This window comes from Puma concolor, chromosome B1 (assembly GCF_028749965.1).
Source record: "Puma concolor isolate L17-30 chromosome B1, mPumCon1.1.hap2, whole genome shotgun sequence".
NCBI lineage: Eukaryota > Metazoa > Chordata > Mammalia > Carnivora > Felidae > Puma > Puma concolor.
In genome coordinates, this window is record NC_141670.1 from 69,605,849 (window position 1) to 69,612,929 (window position 7,081).

Here is a 7,081-nt window from a genome sequence, read left to right on the forward strand (position 1 = left end):
TGCTCTACCCTTCAATACGGGCTGGATTTAGTGACTTGTTTCTAGCAAACAGAATGTGGCAAAGGTGATGAGAGGATGTGCTAGATTAGGTTACAGGATAGCTGTTGCTTCTGTCTTGGGTGCGCTCTCTCACTTGCTCTCTCTGAAGAAAGGCAGCTGCCATGTTGTGGGCTGTGCTAGGGAGACAGCACAACAGCCCTCAAGGAATCAACAACCTTGTGTGTGAGTTTGGAATCAGATCCTCTCCCGCTGAGCCTTCACAGAAGACCTCGGCCTCAGCTGACACCTGGACAGCTGACACCTGGACCGCAATCTCATGAGAGACCTTGAGCCAGTGGCACCAACCTAAGCAGCACCCAGGGGCCTGACCCACAGAAAGTGTGAGAAAACAAATATCCGTTGTTTCTTTTGTTTTTTTTTTTCAGTCCACCTCCTCATTTCCTGCACTGTGCCCCCATCTCTCTCATTGTCAATTCCCACCTTCACATTTCTTTTACTTTTTTTTTTTTTTAATGTTTACTTATTTTTGAGAGGGGAGAGGAAGGGCAGAGAGAGAGAGAGAGAGAGAGAGAGAGAGAGAGAGAGAGGGAGGATCTGAAGCAGGCTCCGCGCTGGCAGCAGAGAACCCAATGTGGGAGTTGACCTCACAAACCAGGAGATCATGACCCTAGATGAAGTCTGCTGCTTAACTGACTGAGCCGCCAAGGCGCCCCTCCTTTTCCTTCGTCTGTGGACAATTTAAAACGATCTGTTTCACAGGCTCTTTTATTCTACAGCCTCAGGGCTTCTCCTTTCCAACTTAAGAGGCCTAAAAAATAATAAAGTAAGCTTTTTTTTTTTTTTATTAAAAAAAATTTTTTTTTTTTAACGTTTATTTATTTTTGGGACAGAGAGAGACAGAGCATGAATGGGGGAGGGGCAGAGAGAGAGGGAGACACAGAATCGGAAACAGGCTCCAGGCTCTGAGCCATCAGCCCAGAGCCCGACGCGGGGCTCGAACTCACGGACCGCGAGATCGTGACCTGGCTGAAGTCGGATGCTTAACCGACTGCGCCATCCAGGCGCCCCAATAAAGTAAGCTTTTAATCCGAGAGAAACTCTAGTGCTAGCTGCTGTAAGAACAGTTCTCAGCTTATGTCGAGAAATTGTTCGTCACTCAAAATAAGTAACGTACCTATGATTTCATCAACTTGAAATATTCTAGCTTTGAAGAAAACATAGTCTAGCTTTGGCACATTTTATAAAGTAGAGAATAAAACCTTTGATGATGAAACACTCTATTCCCTATTATTTACACTTTAGACAGTAATAAAACACATTATTTTCAAATATTTTCGTTATTTTGGGGCTACCGTTTGATGTGAATTATTGCTAGATGTTGGAGAGAGTTGTCCACTCCTGAAATCTCTGTTTTTTAGCCTTTTGGGCTCAGCTATTCCCTCAATACCCCAAATAAACTGCTTTGTGCCACTCCTTTTCCTCACAGTGCAGAAATTCCTCTCTCTTCCAGGATTTTGGAGGATACCCTGAAGGCTTCTGTTCCCATTTGTCACCATTCTGTCTGGAATTACTCCCCCCACCCTGTTCCTGCCAGAGTTTTGTTCTATGATGGGCCCTGCCCTGCTTTCTTCAACTTCCCTGAAAAGCCACCAACAACAGGCCGCTGAATGGAAGCACAGCAAAACACAGATACCAAACAACTTAAAATTAGATGTTTCCTGAAATTAGACTTCTCCAGTTTCTTGGATAACCTCAGCATGGGGAAGTCCTGACTATCCTCCTCAGGGACCTCTGTGCCCCTTCCTAACTGACCCCCCCCCCAGTGTGCCAAACCTTCTCTTTCATCTTGCTATTTTTCCCCCAGTCTAAGAGCCCCCAGATCGACTTCCCACCAGACCTTAATTTTCCTTAATACAAAACATTTCAACTTGTTTTTGTTTAAACTTCCCCCATCTAGGTAGAGTGACAGTGAGGAGTGGGGAGGGGTCTCAACTTCTACCACCAAAGAGGCCCCAGACCCATTCATGTGCTCCTTCTTAGATGTTGTTATCCTCTCCTCAGTTCAAACTGTTTCCTGCCATTTAAAATAATAGTTTTTAGGGGCGCCTGGGTGGCTCAGTCGGTTGAGCATCCAACTTCGGCTCAGGTCATGATCTCACGGTTTGTGAGTTTGAGCCCCGCATCGGGCTCTGTGCTGACAGCTCAGAGCCTGGAGCCTGCCTCGGATTCTGTGTCTCGCTCTCTCTCTGCCCCTCCCTGCTCATGGTCTGTCTCTCTCTCTCTCAAAAATAAATAAAACATTAAAAAAAATTTTCTTAAATAATGATTTTGAATGTTACATTAAAGTTTAATAAAGATTACATTAAAAAGTCTAATAAAACATATAAGAAAAGTTGTTCTCCCATTGAAATCCTGCTGAATGTGCTAAGAAATTTTTCAAAGAAATGGAGTTTTTTTCTTAACCCTAGATCAAATACCCATACTGTAAACTAGTGTATAAACTATTTCAAGTAATTATGAGCCCTCTTTGAGGATCATATCAGGATGTTCATTCTATGGTTTGGCAAATGATTGGTAAATATTAAGAAGCTATATCTCATATCAATAGCAAACGTCTGACATTGACATGAAACATTACAATGTAGAGCTGCTGTAAATTATGCTTGGCCTCAGGAAGCTGGATGAAGATACACTGAGCTTCAGACCTTGGTTCTAAGGAGGAGCTTTAGAAAAACATATATCATTTTAGATGACATTTAATTGCTTATTCTCCCCAATAGGTGTAAATTCCATTATAAAAATACATTTCCTTGGATCGGTGAGAGGGTTCGTTCCTGGCTATGCAGAGGGAAACCTTCCCTCACTACTTCCCTCCTGGTTGCTAATTGCATCCGTTTCCTTAAAATTTTCTTTTTTAATGTTTATTTATTCTTGAGAGAGAGAGAGAGAGAGAGAGAGAGACAGCAGGAGACGAGCAGGGGAGGGCAGAGAGAGAGAGAGGGAGACACAGATCTGAAGCAGGCTCCAGGCTCTGAGCTGCCAGCACAGAGCCTGACTTGGCCTTGAATCCACAAACCTGAACCACGAGATCCTGACCTGAGCCGAAGTCAGACACACGCTTAACTGACTGAGCCACCCAGGCGTCCCTGCATCTAGTATTTTCAAAGGGAGCTGGGAGTTTGTAGAGAAAATAACTTGAAGCATGTCTGGTGATCTGGTTGTGTGACAGGAAGAAAGTGAGTTGGGTAGAGGGAGGGTGCTGATGGAGGAAATTTTTCACAGGTAGATTTTTCCAGGCAGGACAAAGACTTACTCCAAGCAACAATGAAGTATGGCATAGTGCACTGAATTCAGCTAAAGACCTGAGGGGTGGAGTTGAGGAGCTTCCAAATCAAAAGTACCTACCCTGACTCAATGCAGCCAGCAGTATACTCATTAAATAATAATAATAATAATAATAATAATAATAATAATAAAGCTGTCATCTAAAACTGAGTTGTCCTTTGGAACCCAAGAAAATCTGTTGGTGACACTCTAAGAGAGCAACTCATAGAGGAAGGGACTTGTTTCCCTTCCTGTCTTGTCAAGGAATCTGAGTCAGAATGGCGGTACATTGAATGGAATGGTAGCCAGGAGCCCACTGGTAACTGTGTGAACTGAGGAACAGAGATTAGTAGAATTTCACTTTGGCCAGTGGAGAGACTTAAGCAAAATGTGTTTGAATGACAATTAAGTTAAAACTTAAAGCAGAGAATAGAGAAGATTGTACAGGCATTGGGGACTTCCAGAGATCCGTACTGGTTAAGGGAGAAGAGGAGAAATTTCCTAGGGGCTTGATTTTCTGTGATTATAAAGCTAAGAGGGGCATTAAGCTAGGAAAATCTGGGATTGAAGGTTACTGTCACCTCATTTGTATTCACAGGCTGGAAAGCCATAATAACCCAGAGAGAATAGTTTCTACTTACAATCACTTTTTCCTATGGGAGAATTTCAGTCATACTAAAAGTACCATTTTGACTGATATGATTGTAGAAGATCAAATTTAGATTCCAGTTATAATAACACAGAAAAAATTAGCTGGATTTGAGAATTCACATTCTGTGTCATGAATGTACAATAAGCCAAAACTTTGACACTAAAGTCTCTGAAACTCACTGACCTCATTAATAAATCACGAGTAATAATTCTGTGTCATAACATTATTGTGCAGATAATGAGAAAACTCTTGGGGGAGTATTTAGCACAGTGCCAGGCACATAGTAAATGTCCAATTATATTTGTTCATTGCTCGTTAAAGAAGGTTTTGCCAGAAAATTAAACTGGTCGCCAAAGAAAGACCACATAAAATGTTAGAGCAAACTCTAAGGGCTTTTGAAAGCCAAGGCACCATACATGAGAAAGAGAGATGACAGTTTCTTTTATCACGTAGAGTAGGGAGAAAAGCACCCTGAACTGAAAATCAGGAAGGTGGTTTTTTTGTCCTGGCTCAGCTTCCAGCTCCCCTGTAGGCTTGGTTAGCTCATTAGCTAACCTCTCCCAGCATCAGATTGCCCGAGGGAAAAGTGAGGGGCTCAGTCTCCATAATAGCTAAGGTCATTTTTAACAAGAACAATTCACATATTTGTAAGATATGACCATTACTGTTGCTAAAACACTTGCTTTAATTATTTATCATTTTTTGATGCATAGTATAGCAATTAGGGGATAGCAATTATAATGTTTATGGTTTTAATTTTTTTAAAAAAACGGTGCTTTTATAGAAAAAGCTTAAGTGTGTCATGATCCCAAATTAAATTAACTACAACTGTGGGAAGTTGGATTGATTAGACAGACAGGGAATAGTAACACCACTATATTCCTGGTGCTAATATCTGAATGATAACTAAATGAGTAGGAGGAAGAATACAGATACTTTCCAGAGTTGGTCTTAGAAACCCAAATTTAAAAAGTAAGGTTATTATGGTCACAGTTTAAATGTGTATTAGTCATGTGTATTTTCTAAAGGGAGAGCTGGGAAGTGGCAAAGGTGAAGGGTGGGGTGATGAGACTAATATTACGAGTATTTACTGAGTACACACTATGTGACAAGTACTGTGACAAACATTTTACTTTTTTTTTTTGCCCTTCGAGGTAGGCACAATAATTCTCATTTTACAGAAAATCAACCTGCCAATATTACACAGAACAGTTGTTGGGACTAGAAGCCAAGTGTCTGACTTCATTCTGTGAGTTTTCTAAATTATTGCCTGAAAACAGGAATATAGGGAAAGGACATAAAAATATTTGGTGCTTATGGGAATGCAAGCTAACGCAGCCCCTCTGGAAAACAGTATGGAGGTTCCTCAAAAAACTAAAAATAGAACTACCCTACGACCCAGCAATTTCACTACTAGGCATTTATCCACGGGATACAGGTGTGCTGTCTCAAAGGGACACATGCACCCCCATGTTCATAGCAGCCCTGTCAACAATAGTCGAAGTATGGAAAGAGCCCAAATGTCCGTCGATGGATGAATGGATAAAGAAGATGTGGTGTATATATGTACAATGGAGTATTACTCTGCAATCAAAAAGAATGAAATCTTGCCATCTGCAACTACATGGATGGAACTGGAGGGTATTACGCTAAGTGAAATTAGTCAGAGAAAGACAAAAATCATATGACTTCACTCATATGAGGACTTTAAGAGACAAAACAGATGAACATAAGGGAAGGGAAGCAAAAATAATATAAAAACAGGGAGGGGACAAAACAGAAGAGACTCATAAATATGGAGAACAAACAGAGGGTTACTGGAGGGGATGTGGGAGGGGAGATGGGCTAAATGGGTAAGGGGCACTAAGGAATCTACTCCTGAAATCATTGTTGCACTATATTCTAACTAATTTGGATGTAATTTAAAAAAAATTAAAAATAAAATTAAAAAAAAACAAAAAACAAAACAAAACAAAAAGAAATGTATTTTATAGAAATAAAAGCACTAGTATATAACAATCTAAAAAAAAAATTTGGTGCTTAAAAGTATAAGGAAAGATTCGCTGCACAGGGATGGCAAAGCTCCCCAATTCCCAAAGTTTCCCATATTCCCAATTTGAGTATTATTATGTGACTTTAGCAAATTCTGACCTATATGCACCTGGAAATTCATACCACTCCTGTATTATAAGAGTTTCTGGTCAGTATCACATATATGTCATTAAAATGCAAAGCTCAATGCTTCCCCAAATGCTAGAACAAGGTATTTTTGCAGGGCCACAGCACAGGCCTCTGCAGTTGTACTGTTGAAGTGGTTAAATTGGCGAAGCCAGACAATAGCCAGAATTTCACTTGTGCTGAGCAGCAAAGCCTGTTTGTTTCATTAGAGGAAGCTGCTACTGATTCATAAACAATAGGGATTTTCTCTAATAGAAGTGCATCTGGTGGCCACAGGAGATCATCTTTCATCCCCTATAATGAGTTCAAAAGCTGTCGTAACATTTTATGATGATTTGGGCTTAATTGTAACTGTTGTATTAGCCTGTTGTGTAGCATATAGAAATCCACACCTAGTTAATACTTTTATTTATTGGCCTTGGTTTCCTTTTTCTTTTATTTATCCTGTCTTCTTTTGTGGTATTACTACCACTCACTACTCACCCAAGCTGGAAAACTGGGGTCATCCTGACTCCTTACAATCTCTACTCGACACATTCCCAAATGTGTCTCTTCTCCGTTCCTATCACCTCTGCCTTGGCTCAGGCTCTCATCTTTTCTTTCCTGGACCAATTCAACAGCCACCAGCTGGGGCCTCCTGTCCACAGGCTTTTCTGCTCAAGCTCATTGTCCTTTGTCCTAATGTCCTCTCTGCCCACCCCGTCCTCCATTCCCCCATTCTCCCATTCCTTACCTAGATGCTCACCATTCTTTGAAATGCAGTTCAGATGTCACTTCCTCCAGGAAGCCCTGTCTCACCACAGGTGAGCCCTCACCTTCTGTCCCAGGCTTTGGCAGGTGATCTTCCTCTCTTGCGCATTAGGACACTAGCAGCTTTCTTCAGAAAAGCAAAAATACTCTCAGGATTTCTTTCAGTTAGCAAAAACA

At 41.1% G+C, this 7,081-nt stretch overlaps 1 long non-coding RNA gene across 1 annotated transcript; it reads left to right on the forward strand.

Moving 5' to 3' along the window:
• Window positions 1-574: 574 nt before the first annotated feature.
• Window positions 575-1,476, forward strand: LOC147581681 (uncharacterized). The gene is made up of 2 exons (XR_015249724.1): window positions 575-823; window positions 1,076-1,476. It is a non-coding gene; the product is annotated as an uncharacterized LOC147581681 (long non-coding RNA).
• Window positions 1,477-7,081: the final 5,605 nt, after the last annotated feature.